This window comes from Eptatretus burgeri, chromosome 1 (genome assembly GCF_056783735.1).
Source record: "Eptatretus burgeri isolate ZD-2024b chromosome 1, Ebu_testis_v1, whole genome shotgun sequence".
NCBI lineage: Eukaryota > Metazoa > Chordata > Myxini > Myxiniformes > Myxinidae > Eptatretus > Eptatretus burgeri.
This window is the reverse complement of record NC_140961.1, coordinates 162224461-162236960: the sequence shown is the minus strand read 5'-3', so window position 1 is coordinate 162236960 and position 12500 is coordinate 162224461. Positions and strand designations below refer to the sequence as shown.

The following is a 12500-nucleotide window of genomic DNA, read 5'->3' as shown; positions in this document are numbered from 1 at the left end:
TCGGAGGAATGTCGGTAGTCTGAATATCCCATTAAATGATAGAATCAGATTGATCCGGGCCAACGAGATATCGTCAATGTGGCACGTTCAGTCGAAGGACGGGGCTTGGCACATCGGACAGGTACGAGTTATCTCGTTCGGGCAATGCAGATTTCCCTGGATGTGGATATAATGGCTAAACAAACGATGGTTAAGCCGCTCTCTCTCTCTCTCTCTCTCTCTCTCTCTCTCTCTCTCTCTCTCTCTCTCTCTCTCTCTCTCTCTCTCTCTCTCTCTCTCTCTCTCCCTCTCCCTCTCCCTCTCCCTCTCCCTCTCCCTCTCCCTCTCTCTCTCTCTCTCTCTCTCTCTCTCTCTCTCTCTCTCTCTCTCTCTCTCTCTCTCTCTCTCTCTCTCTCCCTCTCCCTCTCCCTCTCTCCCTCTCTTTTCCTAAGCCCCAGTTCAGAGTGCACAGAGCTGTGCAATTGGCTCGACCTTGTTGTATTTGTGACATTGCAAACAATACGTGCTGCACGGATCCTGGAATATGGGAAATAAATGATTGCTTGGAACCTGCAGGATGGTGTTATAAGATGAGCATCACCATGAGTTGTACATTTCAAAAGTAAAAGCTCTTATTAAGATTATTTATCCTTCGTTCAACACAATGGAATCCAAGGTCCTGTATACTTGTTGGGGATGTCTTTCGACGCCAGAGAAGTGAAAAAGGTCGTTTGGTTCACACAATGCGGATTTATCTCCGTCCGTTTCCAGCTGCGTTGGACGTCAATTGAAATGAACGTTTCAAATAATTCCATTGAAGCCTCGAAACCCTGAGCTGGAGTGCTTTGAAGAATGTTCTGTTTTACAGTGAACAATAGGCTTCTGAGAAGGAGCTTGAAGAACACTTTGGGCTGAGAACGTACATTGCAGTGGTGAACAATACCAAACTCAACAATGAAGAACTCCACAGTATGGTGTAAGTAGATGATAAATGGGGTTTCTGGGGCGCCCATTCAAATTAATGGGGGAAAAGGGAAAATCTTTCTGACTCAAGCCCCAAAAGCCCAAAATATGAGACTGATTTTTCCCCACCTATCCCCTTCCCTCCCATACAAGCAAATGTAAAATTGAGAGTATGAAAGATTGAGACTTCCTGATTAAAGCACTTCTTCCCCCCAACATAATCACAGTCCTTTTATATTTTCATTCCACTCAAACAGCAAACCAACGAATATTTGTCCATGTTCTACTTTAGGGAATAACTTCATTTTCTTATAACATTCATTTCCATCAAGTATATTCACTTTATCTCTTCAAGAACGAAAGAAAGGGAAGTTCATGATTGCTCCTTTGGTTCTGTAAAATGGGGAAGTGCCTTTAAGAGCAAAGTCGTGCTGTGAAAATGAGGAAGTATTCTGTGCCCATGTCTCTCATGGTTATATCTTAAATCATCAGAACACTAACAGAACAAAGTTTAGCTAATAGCAAGCAAAACAGCTTTTAAATGTAAGTTTTCTCAAAATCATTCAAAGCAAGTTGTTTCATTTTCGTGTTAAAATGAGTCAGTCTGGAGTCAGCCAAGTTGCCTCGCCCGAACCAAGCCAAAAAAATTCCGAAGTCATTTCCTATGTGGGACACACCCTGAAAAAAAGCATTGTTGGGTAATCTCCCATGACGTCATCAACAAGAGACTATTTATTGCTTCGTATGCTCAGGCTTCGTATTTATTGCTAGGGCTTGGTATGTTTATTTAGAGAATGGTTTGTGCAGATAATTTCTCTGAAGTTGCGGATCAATCATTTTCACAAGATGACAGGTGAGATCCTTAAACCAATTAATTATTTGTTGTTTTATGCGGAATTAAATCACTATTCAACCAATAATTATTGTATGTATTTTTCTAACAGGTGGCCCCAATAAGAACATCGTTGATAACTGATCTAGAACAGGAGGCCTTTGAATTACACGACGAGTGGCTAAAAATGAATGACTTCCTTGAAGACATTCAATCGTTCAGAAGAGAATTGAATGACATTTTTGTTGGCTGGAAAAAAATTCTCTCACGTCCTCTAACCTTGAATGAGTCGAGTCAAAGGTGAGAAATTATCCCTCTGTCTCTCTGTGTGTCTTTATGTCTTTGTCTCTCTCCCTCTGTCTTTATCTCTGTCTTTGTGTGTGTGTATATGTGTGTGTGTGTGTGTGTGTATATGTGCATGTGTGCGTGTATATGTGTGTATATGTGTGTGTGTGTGTGTGTTAATATGTGTGTGTGTGTGTGTGTATATGTGTGTGTGTGTGTGTGTATATGTGTGTGTGTATATATATATATATATATGTGTGTGTGTGTGTATGTGTGTGTGTATATTTGTGTGTGTGTGTGTGTGTGTATATGTGCATGTGTGTGTGTGTGTGTGTGTGTGTGTGTGTGTGTGTGTGTGTGTGTATGTGTGTATGTGTTTATGTGTATGTCTGTGTGTCTGTATGCATGTGTGTATGTATGTGTGTGCATGTGTTTGTGTGTATGTATGTGTGTGTGTGTGTGTGTATATGTGTATGTATGTATATGTGTTTGTGTGCGTGCATGTGTGTGTGTGTCTCTGTCTCTCTTTGACTCATTATTATTGTTACAGCTGTGGAAATTCGCAATACACCATAAAGGGTCCAGAGATCAGTTATGACTCTAAGTTTATGTGCAGATAGGTCCCCACCGTTGTTTAAAGTGGATTCTTCGTGTTCACCGGGCTGCTACCCTTTGAGATAGCCGTTTTTCTTTATCTATCGTTATTTTGAGCCACCATTGCAACAAACCTCCATGCAAACAAGAACCGCCACCAACTACGCCACAACGCCCACCACGCTCACACCACCCCCACAACAATGACCACCATCATCGCCACTACGCCTGCTTACGAACGCCATCCTCCGCGGACCAAGGTAAGACGGTTTCCGCGTCGGAAACTGTCCGAGAAGGATTGGCAGAACAAAAGCCCTTGTGAGGCCTGTGGGGTTTTTTCCCGCCTATTTCCAACCCACTCTGTGGGAGTACCTCCTGTGCAGCTTCCCTTCGCAGGGCAGCTCACCGGAGGACGGGATTGGGGCAAAGCCTTCGGGACCCCCAATCTTTGATAGGAGGGAAACCACGGTGTAACATCCCTGGGTCAGATTGCAGGAGAGCGTGTCGGAGTGGTGCTGAGGTGTCGTCCACCAGACGGCGGTCTCCTTGGGTTAACTTGAGGCGGTCCCTTCGGGTGGGTGCCTGGAATGTCCTATCCCTAAGATAGGATGATCACCTGTCTCTGTTATCATCTGAGTTCAAGCGTTTGGACATCGGGATTGCAGCTCTCTCTGAGGTTCGGAGACCGGATTGCGGAGAGATAATGGTGGGTGGTTACACCTACTATTGGTCTGGTCGCTCTGATGGTTACCATACCCAAGGAGTTGCTGTAGCTGTGTCCAATAAGCTGACCCCGATGATAATTGAGGTAACACCGTTCAACGAGCGTATTATGAGATTAAGGATTCGCCACTCCTTAGGTGTCATTTCCCTGGTCTCTGTTTATGCTCCGACTGAGGCGAGTGATCTCACCGTGAAGGATGCATTCTACGCCACACTCGAGTCTGTGGTTGATCAGTGCCCCAGACGAGATACACTTCTAGTCTTGGGGGATTTCAATGCATCGACTGGAACTGATAGGGATGGTTATGAGGTGTGTGTTGGTCCCCATGGGTCAGGAACTATGAACCAGAATAGCACTAAGTTCCTTGACTTTGCAAGAAGTCATGGACTTAGGGTGGCTGGTTCATGGCTTCAGCACCCACAAGCTCATTGCTGGACTTGGTATTCCAACGCTGGCGGTGTGGCAAAGGAGATTGACCATGTCCTCATTGACGGTCGTTGGAGGATGATCCAGAACTGTAGGGTCAACCGGAGTGCTCAGTTCCTCAATACTGACCACAGGCTTGTTGTAGCAACTCTAAAGCTGCACCTTAAATCCTGGAGAATGGTACCATCCCAGCCGAGGCTGGATGTTGCCAAGCTCAGGGATGAGAGAGTAGCTGAGGAGTTTGCGAACAGGCTGAGTGGACACTTAGGGGGTCTGGGTGCTTTGGGGGGTCCTGAAGAGTTGTGGAGCGCCTTCAAGACCACCGTCCTTGATGTTGCCGGTGGATGCCTTGGAGCTCACCGCAGGGCAAAGAAGAATTTTGTCTCTCAAGGGACACTGGATACCATTGACCAGTCGCAGGGCCAGGCTGAATGGCAGAGCTGAGCTGTTCAGGGAGCTGAGGCGTAAAACTGTACGTGCACTGAGGGTGGACAAGGAGGCCTATGTGCGAGGAATCTGTGAGGGGGTAGAGCATCACCTGTGGACAGGTGATTCTCGTCCCGCTTACAGGGGAATTTGCGCATTACGTTCATCCAAGCCCATCCCTCGGAGCACTGCAGTTCGAGCAGTGCACTGCAGTTCAAGAGCCTACCACTCGAGCAGAGAGTGGTAGGCTCTTGACAGAGGAGTCTGAAGTGAAGGCCCGCTGGGCCGGTTACTTTGAGCGGTTGTACCAGGCTGATCCCCCAGCTGTCGAGTTGGACGTCAAGGGTGTTACAATCCCTGTCGCTGACCCTCGAATCAACTGTGGTCCACCTTCGCTTGTGGAAACACGGGCTGCGGTGAACCAGTTGAAACGGGGTAAAGCTCCAGGGATCTGTGGCATCCATGCCGAACTTCTCAAGGCTGGTGGAAGTGCTGCACTCGTGTCGTTGCATGCAGTTTTGTGCTCTGCCTGGAACACAGGCATCATCCTAACTGACTGGAAGAGGGGCCTTGTTGTCCCTCTCTGGAAAGGGAAGGGTGATCGCCAAGACTGCAACAACTACCGAGGGGTGATGCTGCTCTCAGTGCCGGGCAAGGTCTTTGCTCGGATAATTCTTGATAGGGTTCGCCACCATCAGCTTGAGCACCAGCGTCCAGAGCAGTCAGGCTTTACACCAAAGAGGTCAACGATTGACCGTATCCTTGCCCTTCGTGTCCTCACCGAACACAGACGAGAGTTTCGGCAGGGGCTGCTTGCAGCCTATGTTGATCTCTGTAAAGCATTCGATTCAGTGAATCGGGATGTCCTCTGGAGGATTCTTTGTCTTTGTGGGGTGCCACCAAAACTGATCGATCTGATGTCTGAACTCTACTCTGGTACTGAGAGTGCTGTGAAGTGTGGTGGTATCCCCTCTGACTTATTTCCAGTTGTTACTGGAGTTCGTCAGGGATGTGTACTTGCCCCCACACTTTTCAGCACTTGTATGGACTGGATTTTAGGGAGGATGTCGGAGAGATCAAGTTGCGGTGCATCGTTTGGGAATGTCAAGATCTTGGACCTTGATTTTGCAGACGATGCAGTCATCTTTGCAGAGACTTTCGACATCCTTTTGGGGGCCCTCGAGGTGCTGAATGAGGAGTCGGAGCCGCTGGGATTACGGGTTTCTTGGGTCAAAACTAAGATCCAGGCTTTCAGTGACATCTTGGATGCTGCTGTCCTGTCTGTGTCTGTTTGTGGTGAGGATGTTGAGGTCGTGGAGAGATTCACTTACCTTTGCAGTGATATTCATGTCTCTGCTGGCTGCGAGTCAGAGGTCAATAGACGTCTGGGTCTGGCCTGGGGAGTCATGGATTCACTGGATCATGGGGTGTGGCGCTGCCGGTACCTGTGCGGGAGGACGAAAGTCCGAGTCTTCAGGTCCTTGGTACTTCCAGTCTTGCTCTATGGGTGCGAGACTCGGACTCTGACCAAAGATCTGAGACGGAGACTTAATTCCTTTGGTACCAGGTGTCTTCGGAGAATCCTTGGCTATCGCTGGTCGGATTTTGTGTCCACGAGCTGTTGCTGAGAGAGACTCGGATGAGATTTGTTACCTGCATAGTCCGTGAGCGTCAGTTGCGGCTGTATGGACATGTGGCTCGTTTTCCTGACGCTGATCCTGCTCACCAGATTCTCTCAGCGAGGGATTCTCATGAGTGGAGGAGGCCAGTGGGCCGACCACGTGCCTCATGGTTGCAGCAGGTTGACCATCATCTCAAGGAGATGGGGATGGGCCTGGCATCTGCCTGGGGGATGGCCAGACGGAGGCCCCTGGAGTACCGGCGGAAAGTGGACGCAGCGACGCGCTGTTCTGGCACATGCTCCCATACCTGACCTGACCTATTTTCCCCACGCTTGGTGTGAAGGGAAGGAGGAGGGCAGCTCACCGCCGATTGGTGGATGCACGGCATGAGGAGGTCGGGGTGAGGGAACGCCCCTTTTCGGGAACCTTCTCGAAGGGAGGCGGAGCCGAAAACGGGGAGGAGGTTGTGGATTTTAAACACTAGATAAATAATCTGAACCGTCTAGGTCGGCGATAACACCGCTCGGTTATCCCTGTAGCATGGAACGAACCGCTTTAGCGGTTTGTGTCCTCAGCCAACCTGTGGCGTGGTGTAACCCCTCGGTAGGTTACCGGCGCGGGTATTTAGGTATATCGACATTCGGCGATTCACCCTATTTTGCACGGGAAGAATGCGGACTGGGTTGTGGTGAGGTTAACGCCCCACTCGTGACTGGCTCCTGGCGATAGTTCAAGGAGGTCACGACTGAATTGTCCGTCCAGTGGGCAACGCGGCTGCCATTAGAGGTACGCGGCCGATCGCACGCCAGGCAGGCCAGAATTCGTAACATTATTATTATTATTATTATTATTATTATTATTATTATTATTTCAGTTTAAACACCTGTCTGGATGAACCAAACACACAACTTAATCTTCTGGAGGAATCTGACACTACACTCTATATTCTGGAGGTAAATGTTATATTTATTATTTTATTAATATCATAATATAATCATCTTTATATACCCTGATTGTTCTTCACTCTTTCTTTTGAACATAATGTTGATCGAGTTTCAAAACCAAAACAGACCACCAGACTGCTGCGAAAGAAGAATTTGTTCAATGTTATTACTTTTGTTTAATTATAAATGCTTTCCTTATAATTATCTGATTTTGAATGACAAGAAAAGAATAAAGGAGTTGTAGGGGGGGGGTGTTAAGTGCGCTCCCTCAATGACCCACCACCCCTCATCCCTCTCCCCTCCCCGTGTGTGTGTGGGGAAGGGTGAGGGGGTGGGATGAGGGGGGTGGTGGGTCAAAGGTGGGGGCGCACAGTTGGTGCGGCTTGTGTGGGTAGTGCTTGTATGGGTGGGGCTTGTGTGAGTGGGTGGAGCTTGTGTGGGTGGGGCTTGTGTGGGTGGGTGGAGCTTTGTGGGTAGTGCTTGTGTGGGTGGGGCTTGTGTGGGTGGGTGGAGCTTTGTGGGTTGTGCTTGTGTGGGTGGGGCTTGTGTGGGTGGGTGGAGCTTGTGTGGGTGGGTCTTGTGTGGATGTGGCTTGTGTTGGTGGAGCAATTTTTTAAAATTAAATAAACATGGTGTGTGGGAACTAATAAACTAATCACTAATTATGTGGACATGATGGATGTGGATGTGACTTATGTTGGTGGGGCTTGTGTGGATGTGGCTTTTGTGGGTGGGGTTTGTGTGAGTGGGGCTTGTGTGGATGGGGCTTGTGTGGATGTGGCTTTTGTGGGTGGGGTTTGCGTGGGTGGGGCTTGTGTGGGCGGAGTTTAAAAAGGGTGGATTTAAAAAAGGGGCGGAGTCAAAAAATTTTTTCAATTCTCTTTGTCTTTTGTAATTCCTGTGAATAAAATGAACCTAAAATCTCTTCCCCCTTTAAATCACATAATTTGTAAGTCCAAGGAACTGTACCGACGACATCAACAATTTCAAAAGTTCATTTGTCCATCGCTTGGTATAACCTTTTTCAAAATGAGATTTCTACCTGCATATTCTTACTATATCACCAACTTTGAACTTAGGCTTTCTGACATTAATCTCTTTTTTGGTTCACGAGCGCCTGCCAGAGTGACCACTATATTCGTTCTGTCTGTGTGTCTGTCTGTGTGTCTGTTTTTCCAGAGCATAACTCCGTGGACTTTGATCCGATCTTGATGAAACTTGGTTATATGTTCGATATAAATGTCTGTGTTGTGTTTTCCAGAAAGAGGGCGTGCTTCGCCTATTGTGGGCGGAGCACACACCAAAAATAGCCATTTTTAGGGGATAGTCGGATTAAAAATCTATCTTCTCCAAGGGAATTGATTGAATGGAATGGGTTCTTCGATATTTGAATAGCAAAATTAATTATCTAAAACTTGTCGTTGTCCGATTTTTCATTTTTGTCCCAAGGTCAAGGTCACAAGGTCAAAAACTTATAAAATTGCGAATTTAGACATAAAAATCATAAGACTGCCCAAACTTTGAGATCTAGGATGACAATATTTTTTATGCATAATCTTGAGGTCATTCACCACCTAAAGTCTTGAAACCATTTTGCTCTATCTCGAAAACCTTGCCCGTGGTGCCCGCTTCAAGTTTGTTCTTACACTGATTTCATCAAAGTATGGATAATCTGAGGAGTGTGAAATGCCATATAGCCTAAATGATCTTATATTGTTCCTGGAATGTTCCAGAGGAAGTTTTGCACCAAAGGTCATAATCCTTGACCTTTGACCTTTAAAGGCCACAAAGATTAAATTTTCAAAGTTGTGGGAATCATACCGGGTTTTCGACTTTCTTTGACGAAATAACACCAATAAGCTATAGCACGTATCCTGTTTCCTTATGTTAATGTCCACAACATTGTTTTGTGACCTTTAAAGGTGATGCAAAGGTTAAATTTTGTAAGCTGTTGAACGAAACCGGGTTTTCGACATTTTGCAGCTAATAACCTGTCACCCGTACCACATCATGTTGATCATTTTTATAACTTGGTCAATAATTATCACATTGTCTCACCCTTGACTTCTGAAACAATCTACATCATCAAATACCGCTCGTGAACCATTGTCGTCTTCAGACTTGTCATATTTTAATTTTGTAAATGTATCTGATGGTTTAATTTCCGTTGAGGTATGAATCTTATCATTGTACTTATCTATAATGTCCTGAATTAAAGATAACCATTGTTGCGAACCGAGTTGAGTGAATTTTTTAAAGTCTCTCTTTTAAAGTGCGATGAAAATGCTCAATAGCAACTGCTTTTCCTGACCTGTGTAATATAATGTTGTTATTTTAAAGAAAGTTCATAAATGTTTTGTTGTAGAACTCTGTCCTCTCATTAGTCCACAATTTTTGAGGTTTTCTCTTACTTTATTGAATATCTTTTGGAAAGCTAACATAAAAGTATTACCTGTTTTCTTTTTCAAAGGGCCAACCCACGCATATCTACTCCTCAAATCAATAACGGTTAAATCATACTTGTACCCCTTATCATTATTGAGTTCAATCAAATCAGCAAACCAGATATAATCAATTTCCTTGGAATAAACCTTCCTTTTATGAAACTTTGTGATTATTGGTTTATATAATTCATCAGCTAATTGCTCTTCAATCTTCATGACATCATTAGAGCCGATAAGTTTTTTGAATTTCCAAGCCCAAGTTTCAATTTAGCACTGATCATCTTCTTCACGATGAACCTATCAACTTTTTCTCTCAAGGTTGGAATTTTTATCAAAGACAAATTATAGTTTAGTTATGCAGTGCACTAGGTTATTTATTTTTGGGACACGTATAAAAATGTCGCACTCAGGGATCCACAAGTAAAATGTACTAGGGGGAAAACCTACACCTGCATGGCACACGAAAATTTTTGACTCGGGACGAGTCTATAGAAAGGGGGGTGTGGGGGGTGGTAGTGTTAGGAATCTAGCAGCCATTTGCACACAGACAGACAGCAGTCCCTATAGCTCAGTTATTTCGATAAGTATGTGTTTATAGTTAGGGCCCCACCCCCTATGTCTAACGGGAATTACATGTGTGTGCTGCGAAGTTTCTTTATCGTTAGTATTTTTTACAACAAACCCCTCTTCACCTCTCTGCACCATCGACTCCATTGCCCACGTGTTTTTGGCTGAAGGCGTGGGCAGAGCCTCCATTCACTTAAGATCGAGGCTCTGCTCCGAAGAAGGGCATGGAGCGTTTCCTCTGGCCAATGGGCGAAGGGCGAGCAGGGCCGAGGCACCCCGACCAATGAGGGGAGGCCACTGATCGCCCGACAACCCTTCGTCCAATCAGGAGGCGAGCGGGAGAGGAAGAAATCCCTCGGACCTGGCAAGAAGAGTCGAGTGGTTGTCAGGACGAGCATTCTGCAGTCATCCTGGCGATTGGCTTGGTCTTGGTCGTGCTGGCTTTTTGTCTGCGGTCCTTCACGGTGGCTCATCGTGGTGGTGGAGGCCAAGCAGCCAGGGTCGTGGGCCCGTGGATTTCGGAACGTGGGTTCGAGTCCCACCTTGGTGGTTGAAGTACGGTGTGACTGCAGTAGGCAGAGAGGTACCGGACAAGGCCCTGGCCCCAGCTCGCCTTTCCCTCTTGGGCTGAGGGACCGAATAAAGACCCCACGGGGTCCATTTCGTGTGTGTGTGTGTGTGTGTGTGTGTGTGTCCGTGGGCCCCGTCTGTAAGTAGAAATTTTTCAGTGCTTTTGTTCATTGTACATTGCTTTATTTCGGATAACTCTGCTCTTTGTGCTCCCCTGCCCCCCCCCCTCATAAATAAACCCCCAATTGTTCAATGTACCAGCTCGTTGTCTGTCACTTTTTTCCATTGACCCAGCACGGTGCGTATTGAGAATTAGGAAGGCCGTGTGCCGTAAGTTGCCATTGGGACTGGCGCAGATCTGGTAACTCCCGCTTGGTACGCCGGACCCGAGTCAGTACATGCGACTTGGTTCGGACAGAGTCAGCCGAGGGTGTGGTTTCCCCGGTAGCTAGACGGCATGAGTACTGTGGTAAATTGGAATTCGAAAAGTGGACCCTATCTCACGCCGTCAAAATATTGGCGACCACGGTCCGCTAAGTGACCCGTGACCTTTGGAGTTATCCAAGGGTTATGACCTTTCAATTCCGGTGTTTGGTGGGAGATGTCCCGACTGCTCCGTCTGGTGGTCGTCCTCGTCACCGAACCCCGGCCCACAACAATATTTCAATTCACTGCAAGTGAGTGAATCGAGTTGGGAAGAAACAAAAAGCTTAAAAAAGGTACGAATCCCAACACATGTACATACATGTTTCCATAATGTGAAGGATTACATGTCCATGTATGTTTCCATCATGTGAAGGATTACATGTACCTTCATGTTTTCATCTTGTGAAGGATTAGACGAGGATGCCACGCCCCAGGGGCGGAGGACAGGGAGGGTGATAATAAGACAGATATAAAATATATTTCCCCGATTGAAAATCACTATGATGCCTCGAAATAGACATGAAACGTTACAAAGAACGGAAACCCACGTTTGTATCATTTCGGATTTGTTGTCCAGCTCAGATCAGATATCTGAGTTCAACGCCTGGGCCTTGTGGTGCTTTCTGTGGCCCCTCGACATAAACTACATGGCTAAAAGTATGTGGACACCTGCTCGTCCAACGTCTCATTCCAAAATCATGGGCATCAACACGGAGTTGGTCACCCTTTGATGCTTTTACGGCCTCCACTCTTCTGGGAAGGCTTTCCATCAGATGTTGGAACATTGCTGCGGGGATTTGCTTCCATTCAACCACAAGAGCGTTCGTGAGGTCGGACATTGATGTTGGGCGATTAGGTCTGGCTCACAGTCGGCTTTCCAATTCATCCCAAACGTGCTCGATGGGGTTGAGGCCAGGGCTCTGCAGGCCAATCAAGTTCTTCCACACCGATCTTGACAAACCATTTCTGTATGGACCTCACTTTGTGCATGGGGACATTGTCATACTGAAACAAGAAAGGGCCTTCCCCAAACTGTTGCCACAAAGTTGGAAGCACAGAATCGTCTAGAATGCTTGACCTATGGAGGTTAGAGGCTACAGGGCTGTCTCTCTCTGTCTCCTCTGTCTCTCTGTCTCCTCTGTCTCTCTGTCTCCTCTGTCTCTCTGTCTCTGTCTCTGTCTCTCTCTCTCTCTCTCACCGTTTCTCTCTCTCTCTCTCACCGTTTCTCTCTCTCTCTGTCTATGACACATTTTATTTCAAGATACATAAGTATTTTTTGGTACAGATTGAGGCTCTTGTTGAATGACTGAGGTATGGTGTTGACACAATTGTGTGATGTAGGAGGTCGGTATACAAGGGAAGAAGGAGAAACGGGAAAGGAACAAACAGCACAGGCAGCACATGTACAGACATATGGACAGGACAATAGAACAAGTGGATTGTACAAACTTATGGACAGGACAATAGAACAAGTGGACTGAGTGGACAAAGAACGTATAAGCAGACAGAGGAAAAGATGATAAACTCGATAAATGTGTCAAGGTGTGGTTGAACAGAACGGTCGTTGAGAATAGAAAACACGAGCCCGGCCGACCCTGCACCTCGTTGACGTCTTTAATCAAGGTACGGCATGTTGTTCTTCGCAAACATATTACAGGTCCATCTGTGAATGTCAATGAGGATATAAAATTAAGTGAA

The 12500-nt window shown here is 46.4% G+C and overlaps 1 long non-coding RNA gene across 2 annotated transcripts in view; it reads left to right on the top strand.

The window, feature by feature from the left end:
* The window catches only part of LOC147035893 (uncharacterized), a 20040-nt gene that overhangs the window by 326 nt on the left and 7214 nt on the right, over nucleotides 1-12500 (top strand). The window contains exons 1-3 of one of the 2 annotated variants that reach the window (XR_015049723.1): nucleotides 1-121; nucleotides 1887-2074; nucleotides 7975-8998. The exon at nucleotides 1-121 is cut by the window's left edge and continues 326 nt beyond it. This is a non-coding gene — a long non-coding RNA (uncharacterized LOC147035893). Of the gene's footprint in view, nucleotides 122-1886; nucleotides 2075-7974; nucleotides 8999-12500 lie in introns of those variants that run through there. The other variant, XR_015049718.1, reaches the window with a different exon arrangement.